The following is a 22668-nucleotide window of genomic DNA, read 5'->3' as shown; positions in this document are numbered from 1 at the left end:
ACTGATAGAATATGACAAAGATGATAAGTTATCACTTCTATGATTATATTATTTTTCTTTGCCTTATTACTATGTAGGGATTACTATTACTATGTATTTTCTGGATTACACATACATGTAACTTTCTATTCTCTTAATTTATTCTTTTTGATGAATGGATATTTTTAAATTTAAGGAAGTCCAATTTATTAATCTTTTAAGGGTTAGGTTTGTTTATTTATTTATGCTGTTGTGTGTGTTCTTTTAAAGAAATCTTTGGATATGTGAAGGTTATGGTTATATTCTCTTATATTTTCTTCCGGAAGTTTATATTTTTAACTTTCACATTTAGGCTTATGAGCTTTTTCAAACCAGGTTTTGTGTATGATGTGTATTAGAGATCAAGATTCACTCTTTTCCCATAGAGGTTACCACATCTCAGAGCCATGTATTGAAGAGGTCATCCTTTTCCTACAGAACTGAAACAATCTCCTAACTGGTCTAATTGCCTCAAGTTTTGCCTCCTATAGAGTCCTGTTCTTCATGTAGCAACCAGGGTGATTTTTAAAAATTGTGCATTGTATGATATTTCCATGCTCAAACCTCTCTGATAGCTACTCATTACACTATAAATAAAATTAAAGAATCCCATGACACACAAGAAGCTACGTTACTTGGTTCATATATAACCTGCTTCTGTATTTGACCTCATGTTCCGTCACTGTTTCCATCACTCATGCTGCTATAGCCACATGTATACTGGCCCTCCCTGCCGTACTTGAACTTTCCACAGCCTTTAAACTAGTGTTTCCTGTTACTCCACGTATACACATGATTCACTATACTACAGCATCTCCACTGACATTTCCCCAGAGAGGTTGTTCCCTTTGATGATTGTTCTAAATGGTCTGATTCTACATTAGAATGTAAGCTCCATAAAGGCAAGGGCCATGCCTTCCAAAACTAGAATAGTGCCAGATAGACAGTAGGAGCTCAACTGATGTTTGTTAAATAAATTATTGAATAAATGGAAAAGTAAAAGTTAATGCTAATGATATAGGCATATATAGACATAAAAGGATGTAAAGAAAATGATTGAAAATGCACTTCTCTCATTCCTTTGTGCTTTTAATTACTTTGTATTGTGATACTGTGTTTCTGACATGTACCTTTGCTGTTATTCATATAACAAAATGCCAAAAAAATTGGGGTTCAAATCTTGATTCCATCATATATCAGTCCTGTGATCTTTGAGACTCTCTGAGCCACAATTTCTTGTGAAATGTGAATTAAAAATATCTGCCTCACTGTGTCATTATTGTCAGTATTGTAAAGTACCCTGTAAAATGCCTATCCAAAGGTATATACGTAGGATTCCAAAAATAACAACTGTTTATTAATATTACATAATCTCCTGTTTATAAATCAAATGAGGTTATTACCAATTAATTATAATTAATTTATAAAATAAATGAGGATTTTACTAATTAAAAAAAATCTCCTGGTATACTTTAGTCACCAGTAGAATTTTTTGCGTATATGAAGAGCACAATTAACGTTTTTAGAATAAATGAGTAGATATAAACAAGCTATCTTTTTTTCCAGACAAGCTATCCTAAGAACTAAAATTCCAACAAGAATCTGTTTTCTCTTTCTGGTGGTATCTCACATTGATTTATTGATTAATAATGGAATTAATCTGTCCTTGGGCTATTTTGTTAGAAAAATCTCTGGAGAAAAAAAAATCCCCAGTTTACATAGTTTCTTAGTCCTTATAAAATATTTTTGACTTTTTATTTCTTCTCTAACTTTAAGAGCTAGACCTTTTTGATTCCTTGGTATGCACAATTGTATATTTCAATGATTTTTTTCAATAGGCAAAATACTTCTCCCCCTTCCCTTTTCACTTCTAAAACCTCACAAGCTGTTAAAATGTCCATCCCTTCTGCTCCATTTCCTCACCAAAATCCTATCACATACCATATGAATTTTTAACCCTAACACCTGTCTACCCACATGGTTCCAGAGGGGTAAATTAAAAAACAACAACAACAACAATAAAGCTCACACATATTCCTAAGCAACTAGCCCCAAAAGTATATAAAACATAGTTTATCAACACTGATTACCAACTGTGTATATAAATCCAGGGACCAGAAGAATGCAAATTATATGTATAAAGATCACCACTTTTCCACTTTCCTTGGTTTCTGACCAATGATTGTGTTACTCTTCAGTTTGTATGGCTTCAAAACCCTTCGATTTAAAGCTTTTGTCTCATTACCCAGGTGCCAAGCAGTCCTCCAGGCTGCAGAGAAAGCTGTTGTGTGAGATCTGCTTCCGCCTTAGGGTGTGGTGTATGACAGAAAAGAACAAGAAGGAAGTGTGTTATTGCCAATTTTAATTTAATTCATTAATTACACAAATGCTTGATATTAATAATTTTCTTAATCTTGTATGAGTGTGGGTAGGGAAACCTTTAAAGAAAACTTCTGCATGAAGCTGTAGCTCTGTGAATATTTGGATTTCTATATACTAGAAATCAGTTAACACTTCTGTAGGGTATCTGGAATGATTGACAAGCTTCTCCCCTAAGCAGGTGAGGGAGGGCGGAGGGAGGGGGGAGGGAGTGGGGAGGCGGGAGGGAGGGAGGGAGGGGACGGAGGGGGGGGAGGGAGCGGGAGGGGGGGAGTGAGGGAGGGGGGAGGGCTTAGTGGGGGGGAGGAGGGAGGGATGAGTGTCGTGCGGGAGGGAGGGCTTAGGTCATGTTCTTCTTTCGGTATTTCTTCGTTCTTTCTTTTTCTTTCTTTCTTTTTTCTTTCTTTCTTTCTTCCTTTCTTTCTTTCTTTCTTCTTTTTTCTTTCTTCTTTCTTTCTTTCTTTTTCTTCTTTCTTTCTTTCTTTTTTCTTTCTTTCTTCTTCTTTCTCTGATGATCCAGTTGGGAACCAAGGGGAAATGATGTGTAAGAGTAGTTTATGGTGGCAAGGAGGAGTATTACTAGCATTGTTCAGAATTGCTGGTATATGGTGATAAAGAAATGAAGACTAACTTTTAGTTGGTCTTACTATTGTTTTAAGATTTTCAGTAGACAACATAATCTCTTATTGCTTGCACCCATGGCATACCATTTGCATCCCCCCTGTCCCAACATACTACTGATAGCTTGACACAGTTGATTTCTCAAGATATACTGAGGTATATCTCTTGGAGTTCGATTCAATAATTAGAAGATGACTATTTTTTTAAAGACTTTATTTATTTATTCATGAGAGACGCAGAGAGAAGGCAGAAACATAGGCAGAGGGAGAAGCAGGCTCCATGCAAAGTGTCCCAATGTGGGACTTGATCCCGGAACTCCGGGATTATGCCCTGAGCCAAACGCAGATGCTCAACTGTTGAGCCACCCAGGCATCCCAGATGACTATTTTGATGGAAATAAGAGAAAGACCTATTTTAATCTTACTCTATGTTAGGTATTTTCTTTAGGGAATTGCATTTAGCTGGGATTTTGTCCTATTTATTTATTTTCTTCTTGTTTTGAAAAGTTTCATGCTTAAGGATTTTGCTAGTAGGGCAAGAGGGTCAATTTATGAATTATTTAATAAGCCTCATCTATACTTTACCCCCATACTTTCAAGAATAAAAGGAAGAATAAAACAACAATAAATTTGGCAAAATAGCTTCTATGTGAGAAAAATGCTTTTTATCACACATTAATATAATATTAATGAGGCCGAGTTTGGGAATCTAATTCAACAGTATTATGTTTTATACTCACAGAGTACAGCCCAGTTTCAACCTTGATTCTTTATCTTAAGAAAATACATCCTCTTTCACAAGGTCTTCAGGGGCTATAATGTGTACGGATACCATTGATTCTATTAACATTTTGGAAAAAAAACTCACAAGCCATGTCTTGTCCAGTGATGTATCACATTTTATTGTATCTAAAATGCCTTTGATGATTAACATGCCCCCTCATGTCATGTATCACAAAGAAAGAAAAATATGTGAATTATATATGACATAATACTTCCTTAGTGCTTAAACATTTATTTTATATATATTGAAAACAGGTTTTGATATCTATTTAGACACAAATTTTATATTCAATCACACTTGGGCATGCAATAAAGGAGAAATATAAGCAAAATGAATTGTTCAAGATATTAAGTTTTTTCACACTGAGTATCTTATTTGGAATAACTTTTAAACTTAAGAGTTGTCAATGTTTGTATTTTTCTGAATAACGATGTCTTCTGCATCATCAAGAATTTTGGTGATTTAGTATTTCTTAAAATTATATCCTACTATTATTATTGAGATTTTCTTTCAAGGTATAGATGTCCATTCTTCAAATTTTGACAATAGTGCTCTTTTTATCTTATTAAAAAATGTACAAGCAGAAGCAATCATAGCTGCATCATGAAAGCTAACTTCCCAACAGGATTTCTAAGATAAATTATAAGATCTGCCATAAAATGAATTCCAATTGCTAGTGCTTTAAAATTAATAAGATTTGCTGTACCTCAGTTAATTAGAATCTCATCCAATTAACTTCCTGGTAAACCAGCAAAATAAGAATCTTTACAGTGGTAGTGTAGGGTAGTGTAAGATAGCGACTTAAAAGCATGAGACAAGTTCAGAAAGGCCTCGTTTTTCTCTGCTATTGTGTAAAGTTGACAGTGATAATCTACCTGAGTTTTAGTTTTCCTATAGGTAAAGTGAGGATAAAAATTCTTCATCTTTATTATAAAGATTAAATGAGATACTATATGTTACAGTACTCACTGGGATTCTTGGAAAATATTAAATGCTCAATAAATGGTAGCATTGTCGATGAGGATCATGACTTAATCTGCAAGAGATGTATTTGTAATGCAAAAACTCAACTTTAAAGTTTTAGGGAAAGAAAGGAAAGGGACTTTTACAAAGTTACCTTTGAGAATGTGTGTTAATCTTGGCGATTAGTCAGAGCATCTGAATATATCAGATATAACAAAATTTGAACAAATTATTATCAGTAGATGCTTACTGAAAGAAATATTGTAGCGAGGTCTTCAGGCAGAAGGGAATGGTAACAGATGGAAATAAGGATCTATATAAAGGAATGAAGACTATCAGAAATGGTAACAACATGAATAAATACAAAATATTTTCTTGATATATAAATCTCCTTAAAACATGCCTACTTTAACATATATACTCACAGTGTAGTAGGGGATGATAATGTAACATGCATAATGGCCATAGCACAGGGTTGAGAGTGGAGACATGTAAAGCTAGATAGCTAGAATTTCTTATATTATATAAGGTGTACTATCACTTGAAAGTAGACTATGATAAGTTAAAGATGTATAAAGATGTAAATATTTAAAGCTACCTATGACATGATAAAATAAAAAGTTGCAGCAAGTAAACCAACAAAGAAGATAAAATAGAATCATTAAAAACTCACATAATACAAGAGGGGGAAGGAAAAATGGAAAATGGAAGAAAAACAGATTGGAGAATTAGAATCAAATAGCAAGATGACAGATTAAACATATTAATATTCACATTAAACACAAATATGGTCTAAACTTTCAATTAAAGGTAGAAATTAGGGTGTCTGGGTGGCTCAATTGGTTAAGCATCTGCTTTCAGCTCAGGTCATGATCCTAGGTTCCACATTCAGTGGGGAGCCTGCTTCTCCCATTCCTGCTCCCCTGCTTGCATTCTTTCCGTCACTCTCTGTTAAATAAATAAATAAATAAATAAATAAATAAATAAATAAATAAATAAAATCTTTAAAAATAAATAAAAGGCAGAAGTGGTCAGATTGGATAAAATAAGCAAGACCTAACAAATATGCTATATACAATAAAGTCACTTCAAACATAAAGACATAGTCAATTTAAAAATGAAGGTTAGATGAAGATATAACATGGAAACGGTAATTTAAAAAAAACCCAGAGTGCTTATATTAATATCAGAAGAAGTAGATTTTGGAGCAAAGACTATTTTACCAGTGATAAAGAAGGTCATTTCATAATAATAAAGGAATCGTTTCATCGAGAGGATATAGTGACCCTAAATGTTCACATACCTGATAACGGAACGATAAACACTGATAAAACTACAAGAAAAAATAGACACTGTCACAATTATAGTTAGAGATTTCACATTCCCCTCTCAATAACTGACAAAACAAATAGAAACACAGTATGACTAGAAAAGATTTGAATACTCAACCAATTTGATCTAATTAGTATTTGTTGAACAGTCTAATAATGGAAGTATGTTTATTCTTTGAAAATGCACACAAAATATTTACCAAGGTAGATCGAAGTTGGGCCATAAAACAAGTGCAAATAAATTTAAAAGTATTTAAGTCATACAAAATATGTTGTGACAATGGTGTTGATTCAGAAATTAATAAGAGAAAATCTCTGGACTATAATAAAAAATTTGGAAATCAAATAACATACTTTTGAATAACCTATGGGTCAAAGAAGAAATCTAAAGGAAAATTATTTTGCACTGAGAGAAAACAAAAGCACAAAATATAGAGTTTATGAAATACTGTTAAGGCAGTACTTGGGTAATTTATAGCATTAAACGCATATTAGAAATGAAGAAAGGTCTTTTTTAAAAAGATTTTATTTATTCATGAGCGACACACAGAGAGAGGCAGAGACACAGGCAGAGGGAGAAGCAGTTTCCCTGCAGGGAGCTGGATGTGGGACTCCATCCTAGACCTGGGATCACACCCTCAGCCAAATTCAGACGCTCAATTGCTGAGCCACTCAGGCGTCCCAAGAAGAAAGATCTTAAACCAATGACCTTAGTTTCCACCTTAAAAACTAGAAAAAGTGAAATAAATATAAAACCCAAAGAAAAAACTAAAGACCATATTGGAAATCAATGAAATACATTATAGAAACACAATAGAGAAAATAATTGAAATTATGGGCTGCTTTTTTGAGATCAATACAATTGAGAAACATCTTGAGAGACTGATGAGAAAAAAAAAAAACAGAGAGATACAAATTACCAATAATAGAAATCCGAAAGATAGTATCACTAAAACTATACAGGTATTACCAAAACAATAAGGGGTTATTATCAACAACTCTATTAATAGCTTTGACATCTTTGACAAAATCAAAAATTCTTTGGAATGCACAAACTACCAAAGTTTAGTCAAGATGAAACAGGTAACCTAAATATTTCTATATTTATCAAAGAGATTGAATTTTTAAGTTAAAAACTTTTCCATAAAGAAAATTCTAGGCCTAGATGATTTTACTGGTGAATACTACAAAAACATTTCATACCAATTCTACGTGAAGTTTTCTGTAAAATTGAAGAGGAGGAAATACTTCCTAACTCATTTCATGAGCTGGGCATTACCCTGATACCAAAACTAGACAAAGATATAGGAAGTAAAGAAAACTTCTGACCAAATCCCTTGTGAACATCAAAATTCTAAACAAAATTTATGCAAATTGAATTCAATAATACAACTTATAGCTAACATAATTTTTAGTTGTGAAGGACTAGATGCTTAAGGCAGGAAGTATAAATGTACATCAGCTTTCTCTTCTTCTATTCAACATTTTATTGGGAATACTAGTGGTGGAATAAGCTAAGAAAAAGAAAGAAAAAGCTCCTTCTATCTTGAGACTTCACCATCCCCTAGAACTATTCTGTCCAACATTGTTGTCACTAGCCTGCATGTGGTTATTGAGCATTTGAAATGGATGCACTATTGAACTAAGATGTACAGGAAGTGTGAAATACACATAGATCTTGAAAACTTCATATAATGAAAAAGAAAGTAAAATATTGAATTAATAGTTTTTAAATTACATGTGGAAATGATAATCTTATACATATTAAGTTAAATAAAATATGTTATTAAAATTAATTTCACTTTTACTTTTGTACTTTTTGGTGTGGCTACTAGAAAAGTTAAAACTCCACGTGTGACTTGTATTATATTTCTCTTAGACTGTACTGTCCCAAAGTTCTCTCTTGAATCTTCTGTAGCTGGAGGAAGACAGAAGAAACAGTGCAGAGAATCATAAGTTTTTATAAGCCAGGCCTGAAAGAGGTATAGATCATTTTTGTCCAAGTCTTCTAGCCAACAATCAGACATATGACCTCATTTTCCCAGGACATGAAGATAAATAAGTGTGTACTCAGGAGAAAGAGAAAATGGATTTTAGTGACCACTTAAATTGTCCTTTTGGCATGTATTCGTGGTTATGTGTGTGAATCAAAGTCTTGCTACTCATGTCAGAGATCAGCTCCTTAAACCTTAATGTCTGGAATCCCTCCCTACTGACCTTGCACTGTCTCTTAAGTACATGGAGTCTTACTGAATGCTTTTTAGAAAGAGATTATTTATTTATGAGAGAGAGAGAGAGAGAGAGAGAGAGCTAATGGTGGGGGAGGGGCAGAGGGAGAGGGACAAGCAGACTGCTGAGTGTGGAACCCCTCCCAGGGCTCAGTCTCAGGACCCTGAGATCATGACCTGAGCTGAAACCAAGAGTTGGACACTCAACCAACTGAGCCTCCCAAGATGCCCCATCACTAAATACTTTTTGACTGGTTTGAGTAAATCCAATTCACTAGTGCATAATAGGGTGACACATAATGAGTAACAGGGGTCCAATTCCAGAATGTAAGGTAGGGGTTGGGGTTGGGAGGCAAGTGCAAATTGAGGGATAATTGGAAATTTGACAGAGGAAAAAAATTTGTGGAAAGTAAGGGATATAGATTCGATGCTATAGACTATAAAGTGATTTCATGATTGGAGTGCAGGAGAGATGGTGAGATCATTACTTAAGACATTTGATGCTTTGTGCCTGATACATTGAAGTGGGCAAAAGCTTTGAATCAGTGAGGCTTGGGAGAAGGCTATTGATGATGTATTGAGGTCAAATCAGTTTTATTTAAAATATGTATTAGGAGGCAGGAAGAGAAAAGTGCTGTGTTACTAACCTGCTAAACTTTGCTGCTTCTGCTTTCTAAACAAAGACATTAACTCTGTTTTTTTTTTTTTGACATGGTATGCAGCAGACTTCTGTTTGTTTATTCTTCACATGCAAATTGCCTCTTGTTTTCCAGCCGGTCTGCTCATTTCAAAGCCGACCAGGATAGGTGGGAGGCTTATGGCTTTGTAGCCCCAAATAACAAGGAAATGCTAAAGTTTCTTCATTTTTAGAAAAATTCCATGTGGCGTGCCATGAAATCAAGCTGTGTCTGTTTGGTGTCAGTCTCTTTTGTCATACCAATTGTTTCAGAACTTTCCTTCCACTGAAAGGATAGTGGAAGTCCAAACACCTGAAAAAGGAGTCATCTAGGTGATGGCGGTGGGGGTTCTACAATTCCTCTGTGGGTTGATGGGAGTGTTAGTAACAGTTTTAACAGTTAACACTTGGATGTTAACCCACCTGTATTGTCTTAAAAAGAGATATCTTTAATCTTTTGGTAATGTCTAGGGTGGAGACAATGGAAAATCTGCTACTAACTTGGCAGTGGCAACCAAATGTGTGTGCATGCATTAGCAGAGGGTTTTCTGCAATCCATAGTGGTTATAGATGAAGGCTAAGTAGGTTGAACTGATTATAAATGTAGACTGAATGTCTAACTATTCTTTGCAATATTGTGATCAGATAACCCAGTATGTTTTATTTATTTTTTCCCCTGTATGTTTTAATAACATACAAATAAGCTTGCATTTTATGTTTTTTTTTTTTGTCATTAGAATATCGTTAAAACATTTAAATCACATTTTCTGCTGTTATAAATGTGTGGTATCCATCATGTCGTTTTATCTTTATATCAATCCTTTGAGGTAAGGGGAATACAATTTTTCTTATTTACGAGGGCTAAAGAAACCAGGATTCAAACAGGGAAAGTGGTTTACTCTGTTTTATACCATATGGTGATTGGTGGTAGAGCTGAGACAGTGAATGTGTATAATCTTGCTTCATCTCTAGAGGCAGATGAGAGGAAGCAGGTGTAGTCAAATCTTAATTGGAATGTGATCCAATTAGTTGGCAAGTGGATGACTTGCTTTACAACCAATCAGGATCACTGTTCAAAATTCAGATTTCTGAGCCCAAGGAAGATCCACTGAGTCACTAACCCCAGAAATAGTGCCTGAGAATGTGTGTCTATAGAAACTACCTCAGGTGATTTTATGCATACCTAAGTTTGAGAACTACTGGAAAGTAGAGTGCCAGTAGGCCTTGGAGCTGAACAATTCTAGGTCTGAGGCAGAGTCATTCTACTAAGCTGCTTGCTTGATGCTGAACTTCAGTGTTCTTTATTTAAAATATAGATAATAACACAGGCAATTATGGAAAATTTTTAACATGCAAGCAAGAGGAAATGCAGTGAAAGAGTGATTTCATTTTTTAAAATGATCTATTTATTTATTTGAGAGAGGGAGCACAAGCAGGCAGAGTAGCAGGAGGAGAAGCAGGCTCCCTGCTGAGCAGGGAGTCAGATGCAGGGCTCAATCCCAGGACCCAGGGATCATGATCTGAGCCGAAGGCTGAAGCTCAACCCACTGAGCCACCAAAGGCGCCCCCAAAAAGTGATTTCTTAAAAAGTGTTGGATATAGATTTATCGCAAATTGAGTTTGCCCTATTGCTGAGGGGCATGTGCGAATTCAAACCCTTTTGTATTACTCACATAAGACAAAAGTATGAAAATAAAAATTAGGACAAATAAAGACACACTGAAAAATAAGATAAATTTGGCTATAGGTCATGCAAACTTATGTGGCTAACTTAAGAACTCATGTGAAAACCATGGGCTCTAAGTTGAGAAGGAAACATAAAACTTCTGAACTTTAGAGTTTAGGTTGTTTCTAGCACAATGTAATTCAGCTTGGTTAAATTTTTTTGAAAATTCAATTCCCCTGGCAATCCTAGAAGCAGGACATGAATAACTTTCAAAAGAAAAAAATCTTTGTTGTTTGCATAGCACAGCTTTCCATGCAGTTGGAAAAAATTACTAAAATTTCCCTTGAAAAGCAGTGATTGAAATGTTCTAAAAAATTCAAAGAACTTTTTTGAAAATATCAACTTCAAAACAGAATTTCTCAAGGTTTTTATGAAACCAAAACACCAAAACCCTGATGGGTGCTCTCTTATCTCGGGCCTATGTGTCGTCAGCTGATCCGATGCTCTGAATATTTTGGGGAAAGGAATTTTATATATCAAGGGGCTAGATTTATCCTAGTGCCTTAGCTTCATGCTGGGATTGGGCCAAAAAATGATGGAAACTTATTTATTTTTGTCAGGCAGAGAACTTAATAAGAATAATAAACCTTTCTTGAACCCACAGTTTGGGCCAAACACTGTACCAAGTGCTTGGAAAATATGAAATGAATAAAACAAAATTCCTATCCTGTAAGCATCAAAATTTCATATTTATAGTCTATAGAGAGGAAATTGAAATGCTGGAGAATTTATATCAGCATCTATCATTACTTTAGAATCCTTTAGGTACTCAAAGTATGGAACTGCCAACTGATTTGGGGGATCTTTAGGAATGAAACATTTCCTGTAATATCTATTACACAAAGAGATGTTTGGTGAATGGTTTAGATTTGGTCACCTGAAGAACCAAGAATTTAGGATGCTTTTTCATTCTGACTCTGACATCCTGTGTGAGCAAGGCCCAGACTTAATTGACATTTCACTCAAACGTCAGAAAGAAAAATTATTTAGAAAACATCTAAGTCTGAATGGATAAAGAAGCTGTGGTCTATGTATACAATGGAATATTCCTCAGCCATTAGAAATGACAAATACCCACCATTTGCTTCGACATGGATGGAACTGGAAGGTATTATGCAGAGTGAAATAAGTCAATTGGAGAAGGACAAACATTATATGGTCTCATTCATTTGGGGAATATAAAAAATAGTGAAAGGGAATAAAGGGGAAAGGAGAGAAAATGAGTGGGAAATACCAGAGAGGGAGACAGAACGTGAGAGACTCCTAACTCTGGGAAACGAACAAGGGGTAGTGGAAAGGGAGGTGGGCGGGGGGTGGGGGTGACTGGGTGACGGGCACTGAGGGGGGCACTTGATGGGATGAGCACTGGGTGTTATGCTATATGTTGGCAAATTGAACTCCAATAAAAAAAAAGAAAAAAAGAAAACATCTAAATCATGTTGGATTGTATTTTTGCTGAACCATCTGGCTAGCTTAATGTTCAAGAGATAGACCAGTGAGGGGAAATGGTTTAATTGATTATGTCATTCACGAAAGTTGAGAACATTGATTTAGAAAGTAAAGTACATGGAAATGGGAGAAATACACTTTGCATATTCTGAGTGAGAGAGCAACTCATTTGAAAAAAAAATTGAATTAAAATTGCCAGGTTGATCAATTGCTAGGTTGCTAGACTTGTTCTGTCTGTGAAAAATTCTTCAGGTATCAATTTAATTCTTTAAATATTCATTTTAGTGTATAATCATGGCCCCTTTTATACCACATTTAATAAGGGTAGCGAATAAACATTTACATAGCTGATAGACAAAACCAATTCAGAAATAAATAACACAGCCTGGCTTGTAAATCAAGAAATATTGCTGAGATGTGACTTGTCCATAAGGTGCCACAGCTCTGGTTCTATTGCTGTTTTGTGCATCATGACTGTTTCACAAGAGTACTGGAGAGACCTAAATAAATGAGCAAAGTTTCTTTGAAAAATGTGAGCCCCATGCAGACTTCATCTATTACCGCAAAGTCCTTAAAAATTGGCATTACATTTAAAATTTCTCTGTGAAGTTGCATCATTAACCTTTGAGAGCTATACTTGAAGGGGGAAATTTCACCAACAATGGAATCAATGAACTAAAACATTAAATAAAATTTTATATCTCACAAAGCCAAATTTCAGTGAGGTCCTATGAAGAATTGTTCGCTAGCCTGATTTTCTTTTCTTTCTTTCTTTCTTTCTTTCTTTCTTTCTTTCTTTCTTTCTTTCTTTCTTTCTTTCTTTCTTTCTTTCTTTTTTTTAAGATTTTATTTATTTATTCATGAGAGACAGAGAGAGAGAGAGAGGCAGAGACACAGGAAGAGGGAGAAGCAGGCTCCATGCAGGGAGCCCGATGTGGGACTTGATCCCTGGACTCCAGGATCACACCCTGGGCCAAAGGCAGGCGCTAAACCACTAAGCCACCCAGGGATCCCCACTAGCCTGATTTTCAAACCTGATTTGGGCTTGATTTTAAGGACCCAAGCAGGTCCTATGAAGATTATTTCTTCAAGTCACTTTGGAATCAAGGGTCAAAAGATTTAGAAAATGATGGCATACGTTCTTTAAAAATTCACAATGAAAATAAAAATATTACTGACTCCAAGGAGTCCTACAAAGGAAAAAAAGCCATTGTGTTTATTTTTGTTTAACCAACATTTTTAAACTTGGTTGATGAGAGGAATCCCCTCTCACTTTTATTTGGCAGAAAGTAACACCTATTCATATAATTGTTAGTTTTTAAGCTGAATATAGGCTCATCCAGGGAGTTTTTAAAAGTTAGTTAACTAAGGTTGAATATCTTAGGCTTAGGGATTAATTGCTTAAGAAATCTTCCATGGACATCTTTTTCTCAAGTTATAATCACTACCATCCCACAGGATTTATGGTGGAAAGAACACATTCCCAGAAATACTAATCTCAGGGAATGACAAACTCTATTTCAGAAATCAGGTTTGCTGAAGGTCTATGGAGATTTTCAGTGATGTCTACCAGCTGTAGTTTCCACAAATCCTCCCAATCATTTTATTTTCAATTGCCTGTTGAATCCATGCTGACCACAGTTGAAGGCAGATCAAGGGGCAGAATGTTAATTTCTTTGGTTATTAAAGTCTTTGTACACAGAGCATTCTTTTTACTTTGTCCTCTCCATTAATTTTTGCTTACCAAATCTTTTTTAAGTCTGTTATCTTGTCTTTCATTCATTCAACAGATATTTGAGCCCCTGGAACTGGTGATGGAAGAGATAAATAAGATGTGATCCCTGCCTGAAGTCCCCTGGGTACAGCAGTGAGCAAGAACAACGCTTTTTTTGCTCTCAAGGAACTTCTTGTCTGGTTTTTGGCTTCTGGTCCATCTGACTGGCTGCTATCCCAATGCAAGCTCTAACTGATATTTTTCCATTCCTCAACTATGATTTACATAATTGATTTCTGACTTTCAAATCCTTCATGCCACACAGTTGGTTGCTGACGCTCAGTGTGGCATTGACAACTAATTTCTCAGACTTTCTCTAGACCCAGGGTACTTTAAACAGGCTTATGGGGGCCTCAGTGTTGCCTGAAGCCTTTTAATCAGTCTTGGCTGTGCAACCACCGCAAATGGAAGGAGGAAATATTTAAAGGTTATGTAACTCCATCAAACAAGTTTTTGGAATCTACTTCCCTCATCATATCAAACAGGCTGAATGTCTATCTAAGATGATTTAGGAGCGTCAATGTGAAGTTTTTGGGTGGGTTTTTGAGCACAGAAAAGATTTTGATGTTTCCTTGGTCTTTGAAATTAACACTAAATTTATAACAGTATTAAATTCAAAATCTTACTTAAGCTTTTTGATTTTCATATGTAGTAAATCTTAGCAATTATTTTCAATTACTTTGATCAATGTTCAGCTTTGATAGAACACAATAAATACCTTTAATAATCAGTTCATTTCCAAAGTTCATTAGTTTAATATCTCTAAACATTTAAAATTGTGTTTATAAGTTCAATACATTCAAGTTTCATTTATAAATACTACAAATATTCAACTTAGCAGGTAAAACATATTGGAATGCCAATATGTCTAACAATTAAAATTTATAAATATAGTGAACCACATTTTTTTAATCATTTCAAGAATGTTGAAATTAAATAAACATACCTTTCAACTTAAAATCAGAAAACTGAAATCAATTATTTAATTACATATTTTGCATGTTTGATTATAAATCCAAGTTTACATATTTGATCACGGGGCTGAATCTTAAAGATATTTATCTAACTTACAAATAGTTTAAATACCAAATCTGCAGAGTAATCTTTACACAAATTATTCATAGAGTTTTGATTTACTTAATACATCTTCTTGAATTAAAAAAGACTTCTTAGAGTTATAAGACATTTATCCACCAGTGAACAATTTTATCTTTCTGAGAAAGTTGTGGCTATCTATTCCAGGAAAATTAGACCGAGGGGATTTTGGCGAGGACACAAAACCTAGGATTACAGATAAACAGGGTAATTCTAATTTCAATGCTGACAGGTGTATTGAATTCTGGTTTGTGGTCTTCACAACACTCGTGTCCTATAAAAAAGTTAGTCCTATCATTCATAATCTTGGGTACAAGTCATACCATTAATTGAGTTTCTGTCTGAATTGAATAAAGAGAAATCTTATAATTTCCTCTACTGCTGGTTTGAACTTGAACTCTTGTAAGACAAATCTGACTCCAAAGATATCTTTAATGTTATTCCATTGGATAGTCCACACTCTCCTGTAAATCTTTTTTAACCTCATTTAATTAAAAAAATGTAATTATGGTAAAATACATATAACATAAAATGTATCATCTTAACCATTTTAAGTGTGCAGTTCAATGGCATTCACTTTGTTTTGCTCCTTTCAGTTTCTATGAGTTTGACTACTCTAGGTTTATCATATAAAAGGAATCCATATAGTATTTGTCCTTTTGTGACAGGCTTATTTCACTTAGCATCACGTCCTCAAGGTTGGTCCATGTTGTGGTATGTTATTTATCTGTCAATAGATACTTGAGGTGCTTCCAACTTTTGGCTATTGTGAATAATGCTGCTATGAACATGAATGTACAAATATCTCTTTGAGTCTCTGCTTTCAATTTTTTGTGCATATACTCAGAAGCAGAATCCCTGAATCATATAGTAAGTCTATTTGAATTTTTAAACAAACTGCAATACAGTTTTTAGCTTCCTTTAATTTTATGTTTTGATTAGTTAGAGAGAACTCTGATCATCCACTGCATACCCACTAAAGTTGCTACTGACTTTTTAAAAATCTAATTCTTGTACTGGTTGACTAAATTCATTTAAAAATGTTTACCTTTTTTTTTTTTTTTTTCTGAATTTAAGACCAACCATATTGACTGGATCCTGAACATCTCTCATGGATTTGCCTTCATTCAGAAGTGGGAAAAAACCATATAGCTTTGCTGCTTAAAGCTTATCCATGGACCAGCAGCATGGATATTAGCTATGAGTTTGTTAGAAATGCAGAGTCTCAGGCCCCCTCTCAGACCTAAGGAATCAGAATCTGCATTTTAGCAACTTCTCCAAGTGATCATTATGCACATTAAAATGCATGCATGTGGAGCACCAACTTAAGATGATTTCTTACTGCTCTTATTCTTTTGGAAAATTTGTGATCCCTAGAGTGAGCACAGATCTAGTATTATCTAGTATTTGCTAAGCATTTTTATTCCTTCTGTTGGGTGTGTATCAGATCTCAATGAATTAAGACTCTAAGAAAAACTTTTAGTCACAGGTCATAGCACCAGTGAGCTCTGGAACATTCTAGAATTCAGGATGTCTGGAAAATCGATTATTTAGGTGACATTAGGCTAGGAGTCAGGGACCAGGGAAAACATAGTCGTGAGGGTAGACTATCTGGCAGAGTAACGAAATTACCAGAATATAGTCCATTTCTCTAGGGCAGGAATCACGTTTTATTTAAATTTGCATTCTCAGAGCCTAGGACTGTATGTGGCACAGTGTTGAATAAATATTTATCCAATTCAGTATTTGCAGAACTAACAAAAGCCAAGTCTGAGATCTAGATATGGGGGTCTGTAATCACAACAGTTGAATGGACCTGTTATGGAGTCTGTCATAAGCGGTACCGTTAACCCTTCTGAAGGCTGAGACCCTTTTGAGGGTAGATTTGGGCATTTATTTCTGGCTGTACTTTGACCTAAAGCAGCTCTGCCATGGGAGTCTAGAGAATTTTAAGTTCTGACAGTGTGAAGTTGGACTCTAAATAGAAAAAGGTAGTCTTTTGGTCTTTAGGAAATCACTTTTTGAAACAGACCAAATGGTTGCAGAGAAAGGTGACCTAGCTTTGAGAAAACCCAATACATAAATATCAGAACTGCCAAAAGAGATCAATGTTACTGTCATGAAACTGCCTTAAATTTCCATCCCCAAACCTCATTTTTAAAATAGTTTTATTTTAAAATGTTCTTTTCTTTAGGAAGAACATAAACTCTTTCAGGAAGCAGCTCTGGGAACTCTGTGCTAGGACAGGTTGGGAACTCAAGTTATTACTAGAGTGTTTCTGAAAGAAGATCTATTGGACATACAATTCAAGGTCACCTAGCTACTAATTCTAATAAAAGGAAAACATAGCTAGTGCTTGTAATGTTTCTTTTTAATAAGAAAAAAGAAGAGTAATGTTTTTCTTAAAGATTCTAGTGTTAGATGTTAAAAGTAAGCTTAGACAGTAAGCAGAGAGACTCCTGAGCAGAGGGGGCTAGAATTGAAGAGTTTCTTTGGTTCAAGTAGTAAGTGGGATAAACTGTAAAGAGGCTGAATGAAGAACTGCCCCAAAAGAAGGACTGAGTATCTCAAGGAAGTGTTAATACGTTAAGGAATACTCCAGCCCATCCAATGTTTGAAGACTTGACACTTTGCTGACTTTTAAACAACAAGGCAGGGAATTTGACTTCAAGTTAGATTCAGGATAAAAAACAAAGAAAATTTAAAGATCAATAAAAATGGTAATAGGTATAGGGATTTCCTTTTTCAAATTTCTCTCTAAAATGTGTTATTGAAATGCATTAACTCAACTAACAGTCATTGAATACCCAAATACTGTGCGAAGGGAAGATTAAAATATGGGATTAATATTCAAAAGCTACAACTTAAGGCAATGTGGAAGAGCCATATTTGTGCTAAAAACAGAGTACTTCTTATGTACGGCAGGAAAAGATCACTTCCTACTGTGATGACGTTGGAAGAGTGGAAGAGGTGATGCTGAAATTGAGCATTCATTGGAGGAGTTTTAAAGCTAGATAGATGACAAAGCATTTTAGATACAAGGAATGTATAAGCAAAGTCTTCTAGTAGGCATTTATTTAGCTCCCTCTATGTAGTAGGCATTATATTCCTGCACTAGTTTTAAAAAAAGATGAATATAAAACAGAAGTGTAATGAGGAAAAACATATATAAGATATAGTGAACATACCAGATTCTGCTTAGCAAATGTTTCTTATACAGGGAAACTGTAGAAGATGAACCTGAGAAGGAAATTGAAGACTGATGGTAGAGGTCCTTGAATGCTAGACTAAATCTGATTATTAAAGTAACTAAACATAAAGAGCATGAAAGGTTATATTTCCTTGAGTTAGATGGAAAATCATCCCTAGTTTTGATGTGAATCTCAAAACAAATATTGGAGGGACCACCACCTGGTGGCAGAGTACTTACATTGCATCATCTGTTTTTAAGACATGAATAAACATTCTGAAGTTTCAAACTGCTAATTTTTATTTATAAAATAATAAAAAAAACATGAATAAGAGATGATTATTCATTGTGTAAGTCTTCTCCTCCAGATTCCTTTCTAAAAAGAGAAATCCCTGGGAGCATCTAAAATGAATTTTTCCTTAAAATTTCAATATATTTTTAAATAGAAAAATGGTGAGAATACTCCCTATTTGTCCAAATTATTTTGGCAATTAATTATAATTCTACCAACTGTCTGATGAAACATTAAGAAAGAGATTTAACAATTTTATTTTTGGGATATTTCAATCTTAAAATACTCTTATTATATTCTTTAGATGTATCTTAATTTGGTGGTGGTTACATATGTGATAAAATTTCATGAAACTACATAATACACACATAAAACTATTGAAATCTGGAGACACCTGGGTGGCTCAGTGGTTGCGCATCTGCCTTCAACTCAGGTCATGATCCCGGGTCTGGGGATGGAGTCCAGCATTGGGTTCCCTTCAGGGAGCCTGCTTCTCCCTCTCTCTGTGTCTCTGCCTCTTTCTCTATATCTCTCATGAATGAATAAAAATTCTTTTAAAAAAACAAACTAGTGAAATCTGAATATTTGAAGTATCTAAGATCTGAATTAAGTCTGTAGTTGTAGCAATGTCGATTTCTCGTTTTAATATTTTGCTATAGTTATGTGAGGTGTTACCATTGGGATAAATTCAGTGAGAGGCACATGTGAATCCTCTGTTTGATTTTTATGTAACTTGAATAATTATTTAAAAATGAAAACTTAACTATAAGTATCATTTAACTCAACTTGTACAAACTTCAATTGCAGAAATGAAGTATGAAAAGATTTACAAATGACCTGTGACCTGGGTGGCTCAGTCAGTTGAGCATCTGCCTTTGGCTCAGGTCTTGGTCGCTGGGTCCTGAGATGGAGCCCTGTGTTTGGCTCTCTGCTTATCTGGGAGTCTGCTTCTCCCCCTCCCCCTGCTCATTCTCTCTCTCAAATAAATAAATAATATCTTAAAAAAAAAAGATTTACAAGTGACCATTTGTAATTATAAATTCTATCACAGAAAGAATATATCTTGGAAATTAAAATGCATTAGCTATGAGCATTATATTGATTTTCTTTCTTAATTAAAAATGTACTCAGATTGATGCATTTTATTCTCACTTATTATTTATAGATTTTTGTCTCTATCAAATAAGTTTATATATTGAGTGACATATTAACATTGTAGAAAAATTAGAAAAAATCAGACAAAAAAGTAAAGTAAATGGAATTACTATCACTCAGACCCACTCAAATAATATAGTTTTTTCATTGATCCATTCATCCATTCAACATTTATGAGCAAGTCTCTGCTCTGGATACTCTTTGATAATATAGATTAGTGAAAGATGCAGCCTGTGGTGCCTTTTCTAATTTACACCAAGCCTCCCTAAAGGCCAGCATTGGCTCAAAAGGTACATATATACAAGGAACTTACATTAATAACTATCAAAATATTATTGTATTAAATGAGTTTTTCTATATGTCTAGCATACATTAAGCACTATGGAAGTGTTAACTATTATTATTATTATTATTAATTATTCTACTAGAATTTGTCTTATATATTTGACCACAAGAAAAGTAGCAGGGCCCTATGATGATCACAGAATGTACAATCATAGAACTTTTGTTTTTCAGGCAACAAATAATTTTGAGTGCCCTTGACATGCCAGGCATTGTCCTTGGCAGTGGGACTGGAAAAAAAAAAACACAAAACAGATGATCCCTCCTACGATTCCCATAATATAGCTTACATTTATCAGTATTTTGAAAGAACTCACCTCACCAAGATTAATGAATCACATTTATTTCATTCAATGGCTTTTATTAAGTGCATTGTGCTGGATGACAAGGGAGAGGGTAGGAGACAGGAAGTACAAAGTTTAAGACTGTCTCTGTTCTCAAGAGCTTCTAGTATCAACAGAGGAGACATATTTTCATAAAGAAATATCAAGACAATATGATAAAGTGTCAAAACACACGGTACAGATAAAAAGGATAGAAGGGGCAGTGAATTGTTGAGGCCTGTGGTAACCAAGCAAATTTTTATGGAACGAAAATGACCTGAACTGGGGCTTAAAGAATTTACACATTGTATTCTGCTCTGAAATGACTTTTTGGATATGTCAGTACAGACTAGTTAGCTGCTCTCTAAGTCTGACCTCTCTCCCTCTTGGAACATAGCAAAAGTTAGACATTACACTTCCAATCCTATCTTCTGGAAACTCCCATTTGATGCTCCATTTGCCTTGTTTTCTCCAAATTTTGACTGAACAGTGACACAAAGGGCAACCATGGAAGCCACATATTGAAGACAGCGGAGACTCCATGAGCCTGCATCCCTGAATGACTACATGGAACTAACTATTTCCTCTCGCTTCTCCCTCCAACTACTGGTCTTTACTTGAACAAAAAATGGACTTTCTCATCTGTTTCTAGGTTTGTCTGTTATAGCAGCCAGCTTTAACACACTATGTAACACAACCAGATTGACTTTGATTTTTTTTTGGCACTTTTGATAGTATAAATGTCAATATAAATTAACGTTGTAAACTCTGAATCAGCTGAAAATATCCAATCTACACTGAGGTTATGGTGGGGCTCCTGTGTGGTCATTAACAGATTCTAATAAATTCAGAACTGAAGATTATGTGCATGAATCTTTTGTTTTACAGATATAGATACACATGAGAGAAAAGATGATACTAAATGACTTGCCTGATAACTGGGGTATGTGAAAGTGCCTGTCCCATACAAAAGAGCATGTGTGGCTCCTGATACTTAGGCGGGTTCGCTTTCCATTATTTTAAATAATTGTTAAGTCTCATCTAAATTATGTTTTAAATCTTGTTCCAGTGGTAAAAATAAAAAAGCACTTTTATCATCATCTTTTAAAAAACGACTGTACTTAAGACATAGTTGTCACCCTTGCTTTATCTTCCCTGGCTATAATCCAGATTCCATTAAAATCCTCGATGAAATTTGTCAAATAAAGCTTACCAGCTTATAAATACAAATGTTCACAAGTTTTTCTTTTGGTGTGAATCTAGCTCTCTCTTTGACTTTATAGGCTTCAGGCAGTCAGGAGGATGGTTTTTTATACATCACAGCTTATAACATGGCTGAATAAAGAGCATTTACTGGCCGATGGGCTCCAGTGTGGACTCACATGGAGGAACCAATCAGGTGCTAAATGACCATAACTGGGCAAGTTGTCACAGCTGGATCACAAGGGGCCAGATTAGGATAATGATAGCATAACCAAGACTCAAGACTTTACATTAGGACTCCTTATGTTCCCATTGCTTAGTATTCGTATTGACTCTTGAACTTCAGAACATACTGAGCCTGTAAGCAAGGGAAGAAGAGTTTGAACTTTGGGTAGAAAAATGTGGGACAGAAGAGAGGCAGGTTTCGGCACCATCTGGATCTTTCAGTCCATCTTACATGATTTTTTATAAGATTTTATTTATTTATTAATGAGAGACACAGAGAAAGAGTCAGAGACATAGGCAGAAGGAGAAGCAGGCTCCCTAGAGAGACCCTGATGTGGGACTCTATCCTAGGACCCTGGGATCATGACCTGAGCTAAAGGCAGACGCTCAACCCCTGAACCACCCAGGTGCCCCCTTAGGTGCCCCTCCATCTTACACGATTGACATACTTTCCCCTTTTTGTCAGGAAGTGCTTCTGTATTTAGACAGAACCTCAGTGTCTTTTGTCTTAAAATGACTCAGACAGTCACCTGGTACTCACCACTGGTGCTCACCACTGGCTGTATTCTTATACTGACTGTACTGAAAGAGGAAGCAGAGTAAACCTACCTGTATACACAGCCGCCCAGGGCCTTCACTTGTCTGTATTGTGAATGAAGGAAAATGGAGAAAATATACAAACAAATAAATAAATAAAATGACTGGGGCAGCGATGCTCTAAAAACCAACACCTTTCTCCCAGATATGAACAAAGGAGAGACTCTAAGATCTCTTGAGTCCTTGTCAATATCCTTGGAAACAGTTGAGAAGTCTCTCTAATGACAAAAGAAACTATGACAGAAATTTAAGGGATTATTGGCAAGCACAGATCCTAACTGAGAAGGTTTAATCTTAA

General features: G+C 35.1%; 1 non-coding gene across 1 annotated transcript; it reads left to right on the top strand.

Moving 5' to 3' along the window:
- The first annotated feature begins 22315 nt into the window (after window positions 1-22315).
- Window positions 22316-22440, top strand: LOC119874354. Its single transcript, XR_005368221.1, has one exon. It is a non-coding gene; the product is annotated as a small nucleolar RNA SNORA51 (small nucleolar RNA).
- The last annotated feature ends 228 nt before the right edge of the window (window positions 22441-22668 follow it).

This window comes from Canis lupus, chromosome 12, assembly GCF_011100685.1.
Source record: "Canis lupus familiaris isolate Mischka breed German Shepherd chromosome 12, alternate assembly UU_Cfam_GSD_1.0, whole genome shotgun sequence".
In the NCBI taxonomy this organism is placed as follows: Eukaryota; Metazoa; Chordata; class Mammalia; order Carnivora; family Canidae; genus Canis; species Canis lupus.
This window is presented reverse-complemented; position numbering and strand designations above follow the sequence as displayed.